Source organism: Pelodiscus sinensis, chromosome 2, assembly GCF_049634645.1.
Source record: "Pelodiscus sinensis isolate JC-2024 chromosome 2, ASM4963464v1, whole genome shotgun sequence".
Lineage (NCBI taxonomy): Eukaryota > Metazoa > Chordata > Testudines > Trionychidae > Pelodiscus > Pelodiscus sinensis.
In genome coordinates this window covers 248402077-248423023 of record NC_134712.1, presented here as the reverse complement: position 1 = coordinate 248423023, position 20947 = coordinate 248402077, and the positions used below count along the sequence as shown (strand labels likewise).

Genomic DNA, 20947 nt, shown 5'->3' with positions numbered 1-20947 from the left:
ACTGCACCTGTAGCTTATTTAGAGTCAATTTTGAGATCGCTTATTTTGAAATTTGGCGCTGTCTACACAGCATTTATTTAGAAATAAATTGCTTTTCCAAAATATCCCTTACTTTTTGTGGAATGTTTACAGGGTCGTCTGAAGAGTTATATTTCGAAATAATGGGATCACTCAAAAGATGCTGAATAGCTATTTCAGGATACCTCCAGTATTCTGAAATAGCACTGCAGTGCAGATGGAGCGTCTGATAGCTAGATGGATAGATATTAGTGAAAGGGGAACAAAATGGAGAATGCAGATTGGAAATCTAGATTCACTATAGATAGCCTGGAGGAAGTGGGCCTTTAAGAGGAAATTACAGAGATCAGGCCCTGAGGACTTTAGCGCCTTCTGCTACATCAAGCAATCAGGCCATTTTTTGTTGTTAAATCCTTCCTACCATTTTGACACTGAAATGTTGAGGGAGATTAGAGAGGCTACCAAAATAAAGAACTCTATAATAATGGGGGATTTTAATTATCCCCATATTGACTGGATACATGTCACCTCAGGAAGAGAAGCAGAGATAACATTTCTCTATGGCTTAAATGACTGTTTCTTGGAGCAGCTGGTACAGAAACCCACAAGGGGTGAGGCAATTCTTGATTTAGTCCTGAGTGGAGCGCAGGATCAGGTCCAGGAGATAACCATTACAGGACTGCTTGGGAAAAGTCACCATAATATAATAACATTTAACATTCCTGTGGTGCGAAAAACACCTCAGCAGTCCAGCACTCTGGCATTTAATTTCAAAAAGGGGAATTACACAAAAATGAGGAGGTTACTTAAACGGAAATTAAAAGGCACAATGACTAGAGCCAAATCCCTGCAAGCTGCGTGGAAACTTTTTAAAGACACCATAATAGAGGCCCAACTTAAATGTATACCCCAAATTAAAAAACATAGCAAGAGACCTAAAAAAGAGTCACCGTGGCATAACCACCATGTAAAAGAAGCAGTGAGGGACAAAAAGGCATCTTTTAAGAAGTGGAAGTCCAATCCTAGTGAGATAAATAGAAAGGAACATAAACACTGTCAAATCAAGTATAAAAATATAGTAAGAAAAGCAAAAAAAGATTTTGAGGAACAGCTAGCCAAAAACTCAAAAAGAAATAACAAAATGTTTTTTAAGTACATTAGAAGTAGGAAGCCTGCTAAAAAACCTGTGGGTCCCCTAGACAATCGAGATATAAAAGGAACAATCAAGGACGATAAAGCCATTGCAGATAAACTAAATGATTTCTTTGCTTCAGTCTTCACAGCTGAGGACGTTAGGGAAATTCCCAAATCTGCACCGTCCTTTGTGGGTGATGAATCTGAGGAACTGTCCCGGATTGAAGTGTCATTAGAGGAGGTTTTGGAACAAATAGCAAAACATAATGTTAACAAATCTCTGGGACTGGATGGCATTCATCCAAGGGTTCTAAAAGAACTCAAATGGGAAATTGCTGAACTATTATCTGTGGTTTGTAACCTATCCTTTAAATCGGCTTCCGTACCGAATGACTGGAAGGTAACCAACATGACACCAATATTTAAAAAGGGCTCTAGAGGCAATCCTGGCAATTACAGACAGGTAAGTCTAACTTCAGTACCGGGCAAATTAGTCGAAACAATAGTAAAGAATAAAATTGTCAGGCATGTAGAATAACGTAATTTGTTGGACAAAAGTCAACATGGTTTCTGTAAAGGGAAATCATGTCTTACTAATCTATTAGAATTCTTTGAAGGGGTTAACAAACATGCAGACAAGGGGGATCCAGTTGATATACTACACTTAGATTTTCAGAAAGCCTTTGACAAGGTCCCTCACCACAGGCTCTTGTGTAAATTACATTGCCTTGGGATAAGAGGGAAGGTCCTTTCATGAATTGAGAACTGGTTAAAAGACAGGAAACAAAGGGTAGGAATAAATGGTAAATTTTCAGAATGGAAAGGGGTAACTAGTGGTGTCCCCCAACGGTCAGTCCTGGGACCAATCCTTTTCAACTTATTCATAAATGATCTGGAGAAAGGGGTAAGCAGTGAGGTGGTAAAGTTTGCGGATGATACCAAACTGTTTAGGATAGTCAAGACAGAAGCAGACTGTGAGGGACTCCAAGAAGATCTCACCAATCTGAGCAATTGGGCAACAAAATGGCAAATGAAATTTAATGTGGATAAGTGTAAAGTAATGCACATCGGGAAAAATAACCCCAACTATATGTACAGTATGATGGGGTCTAATTTGGCTATGACAAATCAGGAAAGAGATCTTGGAGTTATTGTGGATAGTTCTCTGAAAACTTCCACACAGTTTGCAGCAGCGGTCAAAAAGGCAAATAGGATGCTAGGAATTATTAAGAAAGGGATAGAAAATAAGACTCAGAATATCTTACTGCCCCTGTATAAAACTATGGTACACCCACATCTTGAATACTGTGTACAGATGTGGTCTCCTCACCTCAAAAAAGATATTTTGGCCTTGGAAAGGGTTCAGAAAAGGGCAACTAAAATGATTAGGGGTTTGGAACGGGTCCCATATGAAGAGAGGTTAAAGCGACTGGGACTTTTCAGTTTAGAAAAGAGGAGACTGAGGGGGGATATGATAGAGGTATACAAAATCATGAGTGGTGTGGAGAGGGCCGATAAAGAAAAGTTATTTATTAGTTCCCATAATAGAAGAACTAGAGGACACCAAATGAAATTAATGGGTAGCAGGTTTAAAACTAATAAAAGAAAGTTCTTCTTCACACAATGTGTAGTCAACCTGTAGAACTCCTTGCCAGAGGAGGCTGTGAAGGCTAGGACTATAACAGAGTTTAAAGAGAAGCTAGATAATTTCATGGAGGTTAGGTTGATAAAAGGCTATTAGCCAGGGGATAGAAATGGTGTCCCTGGCCTCTGTTTGTCAGAGGCTGGAGAAGAATGGCAGGAGATAAATCGCTTAATCTTTGTCTTCGGTTCACCCTCTCTGGGACACCTGGTACTGGCCACTTTTGGCAGACAGGCTACTGGGCCGGATGGACCTTTGGTCTGACCCAGTACGGCCGTTCTTATGTGAACTAGACCTAGATTTCCATGCAGTTTAACTGCATGTTGAGTCTGAAGTTTTACAGTCAAGTTATTTTAAATTAATGAATTCAGAAAAAGCTGGACAGTTCTCCTGCGTGAAGTTAGGGTGAGTGATTTATAGTGAAATCCTGGTTAGAGTCTGGGCTGTGGAGTTGCTCTGGAGTCATGATAAATGTTAATACTCTCTAGCCCCCAAATAAATTAACTAATTGTCTTAGGGTTTACCGGAAAAAAAAAAAAGATGGGCACCATTCTGTGACTGATCAATTACCATAAATGAATCATACCATTAAAAGATAAACCGCACAGCTGGGATTAGAAACCTAGTCCGTAGTTTTCAGATAGACCAGGCATCTAATATTTGAGCTAATTGAAAATCTTCGTGTCAGTGCAGAACTGTATGGAAGGATCCTTACTGTTTTCTCACCTCTGAAACCAGCCATCAGGGGGCAAAGTGGTTATAGGGTGAAGAGCAGTTCAGTGCCACAAATTGTCTGATTCCATCATGTTTCTGGGAGGTTGCTCGATTTCCAAATCAATCCGGACACAGATAACCTAGACGTAGCCATATCAGTGGTGTTGGCAGGGGCTTGCAATAAGTCGGACATTGTGGCTTGTGTCAGCAGGCTTAGAAGGATGCAGTGTGTCACTAGAACTGCTTTCATTTCCGGCTGCTCATGCTGACTTCAAACATAAAGCTACAGCTTCAGGGAGAGGTTCAGGAGGGAAGTGGCATTAAATCAACTTGTAAGCTTCTTGCACATTCGCCTGGCAGCATCTTCCCTCACTCAGTGCAGCCTCAGCTCTCCTGTCTGTCACAGCCAGAGGTTAGCAGATGTTAGCTCGCTGTTAATTGCCGCAAATCATTCCCCTCTGAGTGGCATACAAATCTGTGGTGAATGACGGGAACCCAGAAGCATGTTAGCTCCATTAGTTCTATCTAGGGATATGCACTTTCCATAGCTGTTTCTTTTACTGCCTGACCTTTTCTTGACCTTCTTGTTCCGCACACTGCTGCTGTGCAAGACAGAGGGTTGCATTTGCTGCTTGCTTACTGCTGAGCTGGCTCCTCCATCCAGCTACGCCTGGTCAGTTGCAGGCACCAGGCACAAAGGCAGGGGAGAGAGGCGTTCCAGCCCCAAAACACTCCCTCTGCAGCATCATCCTATCTGGAAGCAGGGAGAGGAAGCACCAAGGGCAGTCACTCCAGCCTGAAAGCTGAATCTGAGTTTCCCCTGGAAACCCTGTTTTGGCAAACCCTCCCAATCCACAAAGAAAGTCACAAACGCTCCAGAATGGGAAGACGGGGGCCTTGAGCTGAGAGAGAGTGTGAGTTTGGTGGCTCTCAAAAGGGGAGAGGGCAGAAAAAGACAGGGTGGACCAGGTCTCTGTGGGTTCTCTAGTCCCCGTGAGACTTCTTGGGGTGGTCTTGTGAGATTTCGAGCTACAAAAGGAGTCTTGTCATCCGGGCCACCTCTTGTTTGTCCAGCAGTCAGGACCAAACTGACTCTGACATTCCGCACTGGTGAGGCCACATCTGGAGTATTGTGTCCAGTTCTGGGCCCCCCACTATAGAAAGGATGTGGATGCATTGGAAAGGGTCTAGCGGAGGGCAACCAAAATGATTAGGGGGCTGGAGCACATGACTTATGAGGAGAGACTGAGGGATTTGGGTTTGTTTAGTCTGCAGAATAGAAGAGTGAGGGGGGATTTGATAGCAGCCTTCAACTTCCTGAAGGGAGGTTCCAAAGAGGATGGAGGAAGGCTCTGTCTCAGTAGTGGCAGATGGCAGAGGAGCAATGGTCTCAAGTTATAGTGGGGGAGGTCTAGGTTGGGTATTAGGAAAAACTATTTCACTAGGAGGGTGGTGAAGCACTGGAATGGGTTACCTAGGGAAGTAGTGGAATCTCCATCCCTAGAGGTTTTTAAGTCTCGGCTTGACAAAGCCCTGGCTGGGTTGATTTAGTTGGGATTGGGCCTGCCTTGGGCAGGGGCTGGTCTTGATGACCTCTTGAGCTCTCTTCCAGCTCTATGATTCTGTGATTCTATGACCAGAGCATGCAAGGCAGCCCAGCTGAGCATGTATCATAGGCAGCGGTCTGGCAGCGTCCAACTCCTGGTCATTTCTGCTGGCATGCAGTTGACTGGCTTCAGGCCTGGGGGCAGGCCCATGCAAGTAGGGCCGGCTGTGTGGGTACGTCTGGACTACAGGCTTCTGTCGACAAACAGCATCTAGACTACATCCAATTCTGTCGACAAAGCAAGCCACTTTGTTGACATGACAGTGTAGACACAAAGGACAGTGTAGATGCAATAACGCCTTCTGTCAACAGAACTCTGTCGAAAAAAGGTGTTATTCCTCATAGAATGAGGTTTACAGCCGTCGACAAAACTGCTGAGTTCTGTCGATGTTATGTCGACAGAACTCGGTGGCAGTGTAGATGCAGGTATAGTTTTGTTGACAAAACCCTGTAGTCTAGACACACCCTGTGAGCTTGAATGGCAGCCTACCTCGTGACATCTCAAGACCTGGTGAGGCAGCAGGGCTGGCAAACTAACCCCTTCCAGCTGCTTGATGCAGGGGGCGGTGTGTCGGCTCTCAGACCAAGAAGCAGGCAAAGGATCAGGAAGGAGAGACAAGAGTGTGAGGAAAGAGGGGAGCCACGAGCAAAGTGGCCAGGATAGAGCCACTCATGAAGGTAATGCAGGTTGGCTTGGAACCCTGGAAAACAATGGTCAAGTACAATAGGAGAAACCCCAATCCCTGCAGTAGGGTGGGTTCGCAAATGTTTGGGGCCCAAAGGGAGAGCAGGGGGCAGGCCCTGCAGGTCTAGTCCAGTGTTCCCTGGAAGCTGAGCTCTTGGGCTGCCATCCAGGAGAGAGTCAAATGCTGCCCCACTGATTAGCAGAGAGCCCACAGCTGGCAGCAGTTGGCAGCATGTGTTTCTATTAGTGGTGCACATCCACACATGCCTCGGTGCACGTAACAAAATTTATTTTGCACATGGATGGAAAAAATAGAGGGAACATCAGCCTGGTCTGTTCAGATGGGGTTCAGCACATTCCCCCAGTGTGTCTGCCAGGTCTCAGACAGGCAGTTCTGATGGGAACAATGATGGTGCTGCGGGGGTGCTCAGGCTCAGGCCCATGAGGGAACACAGGGAGGGCATGAATGGTGGGGAATCACAGACCAAGCTGTGGAGTGGCAGAGCCCTGGACCCCCAGGTTCTGGCCCTCCAGCCTCTGGCTCGTCATCTGAAGGCCTTACAGCATGACAGCTGTTGGCCCCACAGCTCCTCAGACTCTGACTCCCCCCATACCTGGCCCCACAGCCTTTACTGAAACAATCCAATTTCACCCAGGGTATGTTCTCATAGTCAACCCCTTCTGATGAACTGGGCGCCCAGTTTCTCCAGTCAATGCATGAAAAGATAAGGCAGGTGGAATATGGGACATATTTTTCCTGTTGCTCAGGGAACCTATAGTGAAGGAGAGCCATAAGGCCAAGAGAAGTGAAAAAGATGGGATGCCCTGAGAGACAAGAATTGGGATGACTGAGTTGAAGCCTACATCAACTACATAGGGTGGTGGCATAGTTATACCTGGCAGCATATGGGCCCATGGTGAGGTATTTGGATATTATAGGTAGGGCATATAATTCATTTTCAGGTTCTTCTCTGATGAGCACTGAAGAACTTGGCTCACAGATGGGGCCAGCAGATGAAACAGGCAGCTGTATGCAAAGTTTTAAGGTGGCCAAAATGGCCTGCCAATGGAGCGCAGTGACAGCGACGGAGCTCTTCTAGCTGGGGGTATCCCGGGGAAATGTACATGGGCCCACCAAGGCAGGTGATCCCATCCTGTGAGCAACATTGCATTTTGGTTCTGGGCCTTGCTTCCTCAGGTTGTACAGCCACTTCCTGGGCTCCTGGACCACTCTGCAGAGTAAGTCAAGTCAGAGCCGTCTGGTTTTGGTGTATTTTGGCATTAAGGAAACGGCGAGGTTTTCAGAGACACTAGTCCCCCCCGACCCTGGTCAGCGGGGTATGCTCCAGAGCAGCGCAGGAAAAGGAACGCATTGAGGTTTTGGTGAGTCCCATTAAAACACTCAGGCAGTGGGACTGTGGGACTCTGTTCTTCCATTCTAAAAAGACCTGGACTTTCCTTCATGGGATACTGCTAGCTGCTCTTGGAATGGCTGATTTTCTCTTAGGGGCTATGCTGCTTGGGACCATAGCAGATGGTTCTCGGTTTGGAGTGGTGACACCCACTCTTACAGATTCAGTACCCCCTGGGGTCCAATGGGGGGTGATGAATCCACCCCTTCCATATCCCTGTTAAGGGCCTCCCATAAAGGGGGTCAAAAGTGAGTCTCAGCAAGCTGTATGGGACTGGGGCATAGGCCTAGCAGTCACAGCTGGACTGGGGGCCACATGTCAAGAACAGATGTAAAACAGATGTCTGTGTGCAGAGGTGCAACAGGGCAGTTTACCCCTCACTGGAATGAAAAGGGTTAAAATAGCCCTGGGAGAGGGCTGAGGCTTGGAACCAATTGGGAGAAGGCTTGGGGGCAGCCAATCAGAGCCCAGCAGGCCTGTATAAAAGGATGGCTGGCCAAGCATCATCCATTCTTACTCCAGCTCTGGAAGGAGAGGGTTCTGGTCCTAGCTGCCTGTTAGTAGGGTACCTTGGACAGAGCAGTGCTGGGGGAAGGCCAGATGAGCCAGGGGTGTTCAGACCTGAATAAACCCCAGGCTAAAGCCTAGCAAAAGGAACTCAGGGAGGCACTAGGGCTGCAAAGGAGCAGCCAGGGCAGGAGTAGGTCCACACCCCCTTGCCAATGATGAGTAGTCGTTTCAGGCTGCAGCTAGCCCCTGAGATAGGGGCTGGATGACAGCTGGCAGTGAGTCACTGAGGCAAGGTGGATATAGAGGGTTGGAGTTCCCTGGGAGGGGAGGACCCTTGAGTGACAGGTCAGTGTCATGGAGCAAGACACCACCAGGAAAGCATGCTGAGGCTGGACTTTGCTAATTCCCAGCGTGACCAGCAGGAGATGCTGTGACAGTGAGACACAACCCATTACAAAGAGTTGGTGAAATCTCCAGAGCACAGTCGGCTAAGAGAGTTGGAGGCAGGCTGCAGTCAGACACAAGAGCTAGTGCCGAGCTGCAATCAGAAGGCAAGAGTCAGGATCCGTGTCAGGCCAGGGTCGGAGATTGGAAGACAAGATAAGGTTGGGAGTTGCAGCGAGTCAGAAGTTTGGATGGTTGCCCAGACAACTTCCTGGGCCACCAGCCAGGGTTAAATAGTGCACTTGACCAATCAGAAGGCCACAGGGTACAGTCGCTCTGGATCTTTTGGGCGGTACTTCCTGTGTCTCTGCCCATCCTACCAGTGGCATGTGGGAATGTCAGTTATCCCAAACCCTGCAGGGTCTTCTCCATGGATCCTTACAATGCTGAGCATAAAAATAGAGCCTATATAAACTGTCTGATATAGGGGGAATCCCTTTTTATATAAAAAAAGAAGCAGTGTGCAACAGGGGGAGAGGGAGGGGGACAAATGAAGAGAGGATCCAGGTTGCTCTCCTCACCAATAATTTTCAGTTTTTCCCAGGAACATCTGATGCTGTCCCCCAGATGGATTATGCCCCTTTTTCCTTCCCAAATGTGTTCCTCCTTCCCTCTCTAAGGCTAGGGCTGGGGAAGAGAGGCAGGTTCAACAACATCCAGCTTGTATATGGTAGTTTTTTTTATCAGTACACTGCATAGCACTTTGCATTATCCCCATTTTACAGGCAGGGAGACTGAGGCACAGCTTGGTGATGTGACTTGCCCAAGGTAACCCAGCAAGACAGTGTCCACCAGGGGAAGGGGAATGCCCAGGGAGGAGGGACATTCAAGGGGGTGCAAGAACAAGGGGGACAGAGAGATGATGCTGCAGTTAGCAGAGAGAAGGGGGGGGCAGGAGGCAAACAAACTGAGGTAGAAGTGGGAGGTAACACAATGTGGGGCAAATGAGAGACAGGGCAGAAATGGCAAGGAAGCAGAAGCTGTTTTTCAAAGAAAGGAAAGGAGAGGGAGCTGTTTAATAAAAGAATAAAATCCAATAATATATGAATAGTTTAGAAAATGTCAGGATGTTGTTATGGAAAAATTAGCACAGCAATTATGTGCCCAGCAAAATAGACCGAGGGCAAAGAGACACTTAGATATTTAATTACCTTTTATTCAAAGTACACTTACCTGCAAACACCAAAACCACACCTGTCCAATGTTTATGGCTGTTACCATTTAATATACATGCCTGGTCTGTTCAGTGTGTGTGAGCCAAGATTTCACTGTATTCAATTACATCACTAGAAATGACATATCATAGGTGTTGTAGAGATGCTCGCACTATTATTTTAACACCCTGTTAAAGAGAGAGCTCTGGTAGTTATAGTCCCCAATAATGTCTCTTTCAGCAAAAATCTTCCTGTTGTAGCGATTGTTTTGTTTCTGATGTTTGCATGGCAAAGATTTGTAACCTGGTGAATGATTCCTCAATAAATGAATAGGGGGGAAATGGAATAAAGAACAGGAAAAAGCCGGTTAGTCTGTAAAGGGATAGAATGAATCAGAGGTAGCAGGAGAGAGAAAGACAGGCTTGAAGGAAAACGGCAAGAGAAGCCATTGGATTCAACTCTTTTAGATCAGTGGATTTTATTTAATGCATTTATGCTTCCACGTCTCATCGAATTTCTTTGGCAGAGGTACCTGATAGCCCAGCACGGCTGGAGAAAGGCAGAGCAGCCACTAATATCACTGGGTTGTGCCACTCAACTGGTAGAGAAAAGAACACAGGGAAATAACGTGAGATTCCCCAGAATGTAGGCACGTTCCTTTGTGTTTCCACGCTCCGACTTGATGTGCATTAAAAACAGTTTGGGGTGTTATTTATCCCCCCCTCCCCTTAGGCAGGTTATATAACTGCTGGCCTGAAGCAGCCTGCAAATTCCACTAGATGGCAGGCTATCTCCTTCCTTTCTCACATATTTTTCTTTGCAGACATTACTGTTCATTCCTTCCCTCAACCCTCCCCCATATTCCCCCCTCCCCCCGCCTTGGAACGGGGCCTCTTCACTTCAATATTCCTGTTTTTCTGGACTACGCAGCCTACGCCAATGTCTTCAGGGTGCCTCACAGGAGGGGCACTTGCAAACCCAAAAAGGCCTTTCACAGTTGAACCAGATTAGACATTCCTTTGAGCTCTTACTGCCCCTCGCGCTACCTTCCCTGAAGAGAGAATCATCTCTTTTTACAGAACCTGCCTTTGCTCGGCTTCACGTTGGATGCATTTAAAACACAAAACCACACGCCCACTCTCAGGACACAAACCAGCCTAAAACGACAGCCACCCGCGCTAGGTTCACGGCCCGCGTCGGCTAGAAGACTGCACAGACGGTGACAGCCGCTGCCCCTTGGTTGCTTTCCTCACAGTAATGGAGCAGTTACATCTGTCTCTCCATGCCTCTTGCCCTGTGTTAAACTGGGGTCAGTCAGGGTCAGCCGCCGTGGCTGGCCTGAGGATCTAGGGGGCTCTGAGCCGAGCCAGGCGTGTGGGAGCCTGAGGCAGACGTTAGCAAACTGTGGAGGAGGACGGTTTGGCAGCAGGGCGATGGCCCCGCCGTGACAGGGAACATCAAGAGTATATTGGTGTGGATCCGTCTGGATGTTAACAGCGGGGAAGTGAATCAGGGAGCTAAGGAGCCGGGACGGTCTGTATCTTTATTTTGCAGGGCCAGGAGGGGCTCCCAAAAGTGCTGTTGCAAACCGTGGGGCCGACAGCCTCATCGAGCCCCTGGGCCAGATGGGATGGGGCCCTGCGCCAGACCCTCCGAAGGGGCGAGACCTCAGGTGGAAGGTGCGGGGGCTGGGGCACCGTGCCTCCCCTTCTGTGCTGCTCAGAGCGCACCACGCAGTGCTCTGGCAGCCATTTAAAAGGCTGCCGCTGCCGTAGCAGTGGTGGCCAGGAGCTCTGGGCCCTCTTGTATCACTGGGCCCAGGGGCAGTTGCCCGCTTTGACACCCTCCCTCCCCATCGGCAGGCCTGGAATGTGGCCACCATGAAGGATGGAGAATAAACATGGGTGTCTGGTAGCCTAGGCGGGGAAAGGGCACAGCCGTCCCAAACCGCCAGGCATGGCCCCGCCCCTACAACGCCTGCTGTAGGCATTCGGGGGGCGGAGTGTTGCTTCCCCCAGCACCCGCCCTCCCTGTGCTGCGGGGCTGAGGAGGCTCGGGCCGCACGGCCTCCTCCCTCCCCAGTGCTCCGGGGGGAGAGAGGGGTCTGGGGCGCATGTGTGCATGTGTTCGCCCCCGCCTTCCCCATGGTGGCGCCTCAGCAGAGGGGGCGGGGCTGTAAGTGGAGCTGGCGGCCTGGCTCCCCCAGCCCTCGCTGCACCGACCACCCATGAGAATGAACCAGTTGAACTGACTCACCCGAGTAGAAAAGAATTTGATGTGCTTCCGACTTCCCTCCTTTCGGGCAGAACTCGGAAGCAGAAATACCAGAACACCCATTCCCGGCCCCCTGGTTGAACAACGGAGTTGCTGGGAAAGGGACGAGACACCCTATTTTCCTGTTATTTCTGCCAGGCCAGTTTCTAAAGGGCAGGCGTTCATTTGAATTGTTGAGAAGGGTCCAGCCTTTCAGTTGCTTTCCCACACAGAACCACCATCAGATTTGCTCATCACTCCTTACATGAGCATAAACCACCAATGTGTGCAGGATTTTAGCTCCAACTCCTGGTTTTAAATGACTTTTCGAGTCTTTAAGGTTGCCACGTTCAATTTCTGAGTGTGAAATCAGTTTAGACAGCGCAGTTTCTCCTTCCCGTGGCGGTAAATGAACAGCACCGATGCCTTTGCTGCTGCTCAGAGATTTACCAAGCAGTGGCAGAGTGAAAAGAACATGACATAGATCTGGCATTCAGAGCTCCAGTACCTCTGCTGATGCCTATGAATAGTAGTAGAGGCACGTCTGTCAGTCTGCAGACTCAGGAAGATCACACTGCACTGAGTTTGTATTTATATAATATTGTCTCATTGTTTCTTTGCATTGCCCCACTGGTCTGTCTATGATTCACGTGTTGTTTCTTGTCTTATGGTTAGATTATAAACTGCTTAGGGCAGGGCCTATCTTTTTGTTCAGTTTGTACAGCACCTAGCATAGTGGTGTCTAGTCCATGACTGGGGCTACTAGACACTATCGCCATATAATAAAACATTAATAACAATACAAAGACCACTCCTGGAGCCATTCAGAGAGAGAAAGCCCCCAAAAAGCTAGGTTGGGAGTGGGAGGCAGAGTAGCAGAGAGCCCATCAGATTTGGGATCAGAAGTGCAGATGTGGAGGGGCCAGATAAAAATGCTTATCCAACCCAGCATCTAGTGGCGAGGTTTCCAGTGGATCGGACATTATTAATTATTATTATAAGGGCCTTAGCCAGGGACCAGGACCCTCCCCACCCCCTTGCTAGGTGCTGGACAAACACAGAACAAAGAGAAGCTCCCTGCCCAGGAGGGATTACAATCTAAGGACAGCTGCTGTCCCAAGGCTGTCTAGGAAGACAAAAGCCCCAAGCAGGATTTGGGGACAGCATCCCCGTGTAAGGGCCAGGATTACAAAACTCCACAAAAGTGTGATGCTTCCATGGCATGTCTGAGAGTGACAATGTGCAGCTCCTTAAATTGCATTGTAGTGTGTCACTCCTCACCCTGCTGCTGCTCGCTTGGTATATACTCATGCCTGATATTATCCTAATTCCCCTCTCTCCAGGAGACTGGCCTTCATGTGTACTTAAATAACAAGCATAAACCTCTCCCTGCACTTCCTCTCAAACCTGGCTCTTCCTGGGGCTTCTCCCTGCAGGACCTCTCTTTTCTGAGCCTCTGGGCCCCGATCCAGCAAAATGCTTGAGCACGTGTTTAACTTCAATGAGACTAGTCATGCGCTTCAGTGCTTAATTGTATCAGGACACCGGTTCCCTCTTGTCCCAGAGATACTCTCAGCCTTGTGTGCTCTGACATTGGAACCAATGTGTCTCACCTGATCTGGCTGCCAGCAGGCGACTCAGTCACATTGGCCTATAGTTCCATGCCACATCCTAGAAGCTGACCCCCATCACCAGCACATAAGCAGGGACGGACCCTATTAACGAATATGCAGGATGTGCAAAGTGGGTACATTAACAGGGCCTCTGAGGGCCTGGAGTTCACCTACCTCTGCCTTGCTATTGTGCTTGAGGCAATACCTGAGAGGAAGGCATCACCTCTAGGGTTGAGAGGGCAGCTTGGTCTCCATGGCCCGTTCCCTCCTGGGCCTCTCTGATGTGTCTGCCAGCAAGAGGGTCCATTAATACATATGTAGCCCAGGGAGCCAGTTAATATGAATATAGGCCACACTGCCAATAAAGGTGCCTATTGCACTTACAAATGAGGATCTCTGACTCCTGACAGACACTTGTTCCTGAGGCGCTGGGCAGATATTAAAAATTCATTGCCACATAAGCCTGGATTGACCCGGCCTGGATTGAAACCACTGACTTACAGGTGATAGCCTCTGTGTCCTCTTACCAATGCCCCATTCAGTCTCCCTGCCCCTTTTTATTTTTGACCACACAAGAGTTCCATCTAATTGAAATGCTGATGGGTTTCCAATCCCTCATAGCGCAATGAATTTAAATTCTGCAAACCCTAATGCAAGGAATTCAAATGCATATTGGCTAGGGGTCTTTTATGGATGCCTTGCAGAGCATATTAAAAATAATTTAAAGCGCACATTCCTGTATTAATGGCTCTGGGCTCAGGCACTTTTCAATTATTCAGGCTTGACTTTTAATTGTAATACTTAGTTCAGACAAACTTTTTAAGTGAGACAATGTAACGTGTCCCTCCTCGTGTGCTCCGCCTCAGAACGCAGCCCAAGGGCAGTAGAGGGAGAGGACTGACACACATTGCAGCAAGCTTTACATTGATGATGCGCTGCTACAGAGGCGACTTGCAGGCTGGCCTACATCCTTCCCAGCAAACAAGCGTGGGTTCAAGGACTGGCAATGGGAAACAGCATCTGCAGGCTGCTAAGCTGAAACTGGCCCAGGTTGGTAGTGACTGAAAGCTGCAGGTATCTGCTGGCTCTTTGGTGGCCTACATGAAATGAGCCGGTGACCTCCTAGTGGGCAGGTTGCTACGGAAGACTGCTTCAGTAGAAATGTATTGAGTCCGACTGACACAGAGACTAACCTGCCCTTTCACTCCTATGGGGGGAATCCTTCAGCCTGGGCTGGCTACCAGGCCTGGAAGGGAGTGAGATGTGAGCTGTGGGCTTATGTAAGGCCCCACCTGGTTGCCCTGGTTGCTCTCAGAGAGAGAGGTAGCAAGTGGGGGGAGCAGGAGTAGGTTCTGGGGGTTGCTAGCTTAAAAGCCGGTTTCCCCCCAGCACTGTTGCGGCAGAGGAGATAGAGGCACAGTGGGAAATTGCTTGCGTGGGGACTGAAGCATTCTCCACTCATGTCGGTTCTGCTGTGATTCTGCTTTTGAAATGTACAAGAGCCTCGGTGAGGCTCTTGCTACAGTTGAAAGGCAGAGGCGCCCTTATCGACTAATCGAATACTTGATGGAAATTCCATCAACTATTCCATTAGTTAATTAATCTAAATTTAACATCCCTAATTCCAGGAGGTAGCTGGTGAAGGAGACAGCCTGAGCCATTTCAGGGAATTCTTCTCAGACCGCACACAGAGGGATGCTACGGACTGTTCTTCCATTTCCTGCAACCTGCACAGGCCTACAGAGCTGCATTCCATCTCCCGAATTATTCAACCTCTGCATGGCACCAGTAGGGAACGCAGGCTGTAGAGCCAACAGTATGCAGCTGATATCCACTGACAACTCCTGTCTGGCAAACCGCACCATCTCCCAGCTCTCTCAACTCGAGCTGGAACCAGCGCTGGAGAACAGCAGCTGGCTAAAGCTGCATCCAGGTCACATTGGTTAGATAGTCACTATCCTGAGGAAGTAACAAGCTTGTGCTCTGTGTGTGTACAGTGCCTAGCGCAGCCGGGTTCTGATCCTGAATGGTGTCTCTAGGCACAAATGCAATACAAATCAGAAATAATCATTACAACCGGGGAAGGGGTGAAAAGGAAAACAGAATTGCTCACTGCTTGATTTTTTTTTCAAATCAGTATTTGTTGTGCTTATTCTTTGTTTTTAGCTTGTCACTGAGTTTGAGGCTTCCACCCTGTTCCTAAGTCTTCATGGGCAGAAGACTGATAGTTCTGCTGACAACCAGGCACTCAACTCCCCTCCCCGTCCCTAGCCTGTTCCAGGCCACTCCTGACCTCAGGACTTTTCTCCACTACAGCTGGGATTGGCGCTGCAGCAATTGATCCTCTCGGGGGTAGATTTTGTAGGTCTAGTGAAGACCCACTAAATGGACTGTCAATCACTTGGACGTTGACTTTGGTACTCCACCAGAACAAGCGGAGTAAGGAAAGTCAATGGGAAAGTTTCTCCCGCCAGCCCATCATAGTATGGACCCTCTGGTAAGTAGATCTAAGCCATGTTGACTTGAGTTACGCTACTAAAGTAACTCGAATTGTGTAGCTTGGATTGACTTCCCCCCACATAACAGGGGTAGCCGAGTTAGTCTGTAATTGGAAAAACTTAAAAAACAACTAATAGTCTAGCAGCACCTTAAAGACTAACAAAACATGTAGTCATCTGAAGAAGTGGATTGTGTCCATGAAAGCTCATGATACCATCTACGGCTGTGTCTACATTGGCGTGATCTTGCGCAAAAACGGCCACTTTTGTGCCAAAACTTGCTGCCTGTCTACATTGGCCGCGAGTTCTTGCGCAAGAACACTAATGTTCTAATGCATGAAATCAGTGCTTCTTGCGCAAGAACTATGATGCTCCCGCTCAGGAATAAGCCCTCTTGCGCAACTGTTCTTGCGCAAGAGGCCAATGTAGACAGGCAACATGAATTTCTTGCGCAAGAAAGCCCTATGGCTAAAATGGCCATTGGAGCTTTCTTGCACAAAAGAGCATCTACACTGGCATGGATGCTCTTGCGCAAAAGCACATCTCTTGCGCAAAGACACATGCCAGTGTAGACGCTCTCTTCTGGAAGAGTTTTTGCACAAGAACTCTTCCGCAGAAGAGTTCTTGCGCAAAATCATGCCAGTGTAGATGTAGTCGTATACATGTTTTGTTAGTCTTTAAGGTGCTACTAGACTATTCGTTGTTTTTAAGTTTTTCCCCCCAAATGTAGCCCACACAAGACTTCAGTCTCATTCCACTGCAGCCCCTCTTCTGAGAAGAGACAGAGTCTGTTACATCTGTTACTTCTCTAGTGGACAAAGCACTAGATCAGGACTAGGAACTCCTAAAAAGAGTTGAGCAAAAAATTTCAGTTAATACTTTTTTTGGCAAAATAATGCAGAGTTGGCAACTGTGAAACATTCCATACATTTGTGTCAATTTTGTTGAATTGTTCATTTTAAAAAAAAATCTGAAATCATTTTACTTCAACCGTTTCAAACTGTAACACTTCAATGTTTTGCCTTCAAATGAGATTTTATTCATATATTTCCTTTAATTTTATTTTAAAATCTCAAAGCATTTAAAAATGATCAACATTAAAAAAACATTTCAACAGGAACAGGATTTTTCTTCAACTTTTCAAAATAATCAATGAGCTGAAAAATCCATTATTTGCCCCGTTCTGGTATTGAATTCTATTCCCCACTCTATGGTTTTGAGTAATCGACCTAATCTCTCAATTTCCTCCGTGGATATAAATGAGCAGAATGCCAATGAACTAATTAATTACAATGACCAAGGATTCTGCTCTCTGTGCCTATGTTTTCCCCATCAGTGACATGGAGAGTATCCTGACCTACCCATCCATCTCAGTGAGAAGTTGAAAAGATTAATCAGCCCGTGTTTCCAGCATTGCTAACCCTTGCTGTTTCATCATGAGCAGTATTTTTTAAACTTTTTAAGACCAAGGAACACCAAAGATTTTTTGTTGAGCCAAAAAAAAAAAAAAAAAAAGTGGCCATTTTGCACTCTGTTGTTCTCTTGTTCTCCATGGCACACGGGTGTGCCGTGGAACACAGTTTAAGAACTCTGATCATGAGTTTCACAGCATTCAGTGTTTCTCTAAAAGTTCCAGCTTCCGGAATGAAATGATTAGGTGAAAATCAGCTTTCATTAAAGAGCAAAGGAAGACAATAGCCCTGCTGCTTACAGAGAACCATTGATGCTCCCCCAGAAAATATTGTTTTAAACAAACAAACCCATGATTTTCAAACCAATATGTCTCGTGACCTGTTGAGGTTGACTACAGCACATTTGCACTCATTACTCAATATGTTAGCAAAAGCACCAACAGGTTGGACCTCTCTGGTCCAGCTCCCTCAGGACCAGACCGGTCCCAGACCAGAGAGTTTGCTGGACCAAGGGAGGTCTGGGAGAGGGGACACCAGCCTCCCCGCTGGGCTCCATTCCCTAGCCACTAGGGCTCCTCTCCCCAGCCTTCCGGTCCCACAAGCTGTGGCAGCCTCGCTGGAGCTCCTGGCTCTGTGAGCTGCAGTAGCCCCACCAGAGTTCCTGGCAACCCTGCCAGCCTTACGGCAGCCCCACTAAAGCTCCCTGTGACCCAGCCAACCTTACAGCAGCCCCACTGCAGCTCCATGCAGCCCTGTCACCCCGCCAGAACTCCTCTCCTGCCCTCCCCCTGCTGACTCCCCTGCCCCACTGGCTGCGGGTTCTGGTGCACTGCTGGCACCTGCTGTCTGGTTGTGCTCTGAGTCGCCAGCAACTTCTGCTGCTGGGGCACTCTAGTCCTGCAACATCTGTGGTCCTTCCAGACCATGGATGTTGCCAGACCAGAGACCCGGACCATAGAGGTTCAACCTGAATTAGTGTACTGCTCAGGAGTTTGGATATGGGGAAACAGGACCACTGGAGAGTGCATGAGATTTCCACATTGTTTGCACTTCATCTTATCATAAAGATACATAGTACCTCGCCCTAATTTGAAAAAAAGGAATTCTACCGAAATGGTCCAGAGTCCTACAGCTGACGATGGCTTTACGAAGAGCTCTGTGTAGCTCCAAAGCTTGTCTTTTCCACCAACAGGAACTGGTCCAATAAAAGATATGACCTCACCCACTTTGTCACTCTCACAGTGTCCTTTGTTTTACCAGCGTGATAGCAATCATCTTTTCAACTTTTCTGAAATTCAGTAGCTTTGGGGTTTTTTTTGTTTTGGTTTGGTTTTGCTTGTGGCAATTTTGAAAATCGTTTCACGTCCCAGGCTAAGATGACATTCAGGCCATTTTAAGAGGACGCTTTGAGTCACTTTTATACATGGGAACTGGAAGCAAGATATTGTTAACCTTTGCATAGACTGTATATGGATGTACCTGTCATGCTTCTGCTCTTGCATCCAGCCAGATCCTTGGATAGATGTGCATGACAGTCACTCCATGCATCTGACGAAGTGGGTCTTTGCCCACGAAAGCTTATGCTCCTACACTTCAGTTAGTCTATAAGGTGCCACAGGACTCCTCGTCGCTTTTCCATTATTAGAGCATCCAATTTAAATCAGATCCTCCTGGGAGTCAGAGCTGGAATTTGTTACTCTCTACAGTTGCTGGGTTTGGTGCAATTCACAACATTCTAGCAAGCAAAGTCTTCCTCAAGGGCAGCTATTGCAACATTGATTTCTCTCATGATTCTTCCTTCCTCACTTCATAGCACCATACACTGGGATACTGGTAACTCTTGCCTTCCTTCTTGTTGTAAAGGTGTGCAGTGGTGGTATGGGTCAGGTGAAATCTCTTTAGAGCTAGGGTTAAGATGGGGGCGGGGGGAGGGAGAGGGGTTGACTACTTCCCTTCATTTAAGATAGTTGTAATAAGCCAGGTAGGCCTAGATCCTTAATTTCAAATGGAAGTTAGGAGCGTATATGCTTTCGGTCATCTAGACCTAAGCTGCTTTAAGTAACCAGGTAATTGAAATAATAGCAGCCTTCACTCCAAACATAGGCATACATGTTGCCCAAAAGTCAGGCACGTGTGGATGACTGAGTTTCACTGGCTATTGTGTTGTGAAGGTCTGTGTGTCTGTAAGAGAAACAATAGAAAGACTGGGGGGAAAGGACCATAAGGACATGTCTACACTGCAGCATTATTTCGAAATAAGATTAGTTACGTTATTTCAAAATAACAAGGTGAGCGTCTTCACAGCAAGACGCTCTTCTTATTCCGAAATCTGTGACCCTCATTTCACGAGGAATAACGCCTGTTTTGAAATAAGCTCTTTCGGAGTTTTTATTCTGAAATAGTTTCTTTTGAAATAAGTGCGTAGGGTAGATGTGCCCTAAGGGAGCACCAGATACAGCAACAGAAGCACTGGTAGAGGGAGCCCTGAGAACAAGCTAAGCCAGAGCGCTTTCGGGCAAAGTGCTGGCTAACTGAGGCTTGAAGCTGTGAGCAAAGAAACTGGCTCCTGCTGTTTGGTGTCACCTGTGTTCAAAGAAAGGGGATTTTGTACCTGGCCTCTGTCTGTAAATGAGTGACAGGGGAGGGATCACATGAGATTTACCTCCCTCTGGGGCATCTGGCATTGGACACTGTCGGCAGACAGGCTACTGGGCTAGATGGACCTTTGGTCTGACCCAGTATGGCCATTTTTATGTACATTCCTGGTAAATAGACAGGACTGCACCATGGATACCTTTCTCCAGCCTCAGTTTCTCCTCTTAACAGAAACAGCCCCAGGCGCCTCAAACTTTGGCTAACTGCCAAAAGTTAGAAAAGGAGTAGCAGTACCAAAGCCAGTTCAGAGAAAGGTAGAGCTCCCTGCAAAGTCACTCACTTCCCCCTGCCATGCCCCTCCCCCCTGCTCTAAAATGCTCTGCACTGGACTACCAGCATCTGCTGGGTGGATTCTGTCTTGCATCGGAGAGGGAGGGAGGTGGAACTAGGAGTATGTGCTGTAAGTGCAATACTCTATTGGTTAGCTGTCCAACACGACCGGACACATCTCAGCTGTGTCTAGACTGCACCCCTTTTCCACAAAAGGGGTGCAGTCTAGACACAGCCCTCCTTTTCTGCTGGGCCAATAAGGGGTCCTGAGAGTGGAATTCCTTAGTGCTCTCATGAGTTGCATAGATTGGCGTGGTCCCAAAGACAATGTTGTTCATTAAGGACTGTGTTCATCCTGATCAGTGAGGGGCTGTATCTATCCTGCCCTGAAATCCTGGATGCCTTTACAATGCTTTGCTGGGAGTAACTTCCCCTCACCCCAGGCCACTCACAAATACCCAAACAGCAGGCAAGTCACATCCCGGGGTGGAGGGGAAGAGAGAGAGAGAAAGTGCTTACAGTCTACCAGCCACACTTAGGCTATAATCTGGCTCTTGCTAGCCTTGGCTATACTGCCAGGTCGGCTCAACACATTCCCAGTCCAGGATTTTCTCCAGAAGTGTATGTCTTGTACTGCCCAGCACACTCCTAGACAGTCCACATATATTAAGTGAGTTCAAGCAATGAGACATTAAAGTCAGAAATGGTTACAAGAAAAATAAAAACACTTTCTACTGTGTGACTTAAACTCTGTTACATTCAGAGCAAGTTTCTCACTGCCTGCTTCCAGCACCATTACTAACTAAACTTTCAAGTCCGGACCCTCCCTCCTTCCCCTCCCAGCACAGGACTGCAACAAAACAGAGCAGGACCAAGGACTGTCCTGCTAGCAGCTGAGGATTCACCTAGTTGCACAGACAACTTCCT

The 20947-nt window shown here is 47.5% G+C and overlaps 1 long non-coding RNA gene across 1 annotated transcript; it reads left to right on the top strand.

Annotated features, from left to right (window-relative positions):
* Nucleotides 1–10290: 10290 nt before the first annotated feature.
* LOC142827401 (uncharacterized) lies at nt 10291–18848 on the top strand. The gene is made up of 3 exons (XR_012902134.1): nt 10291–10852; nt 14052–14235; nt 14814–18848. It is a non-coding gene; the product is annotated as an uncharacterized LOC142827401 (long non-coding RNA).
* Nucleotides 18849–20947: the final 2099 nt, after the last annotated feature.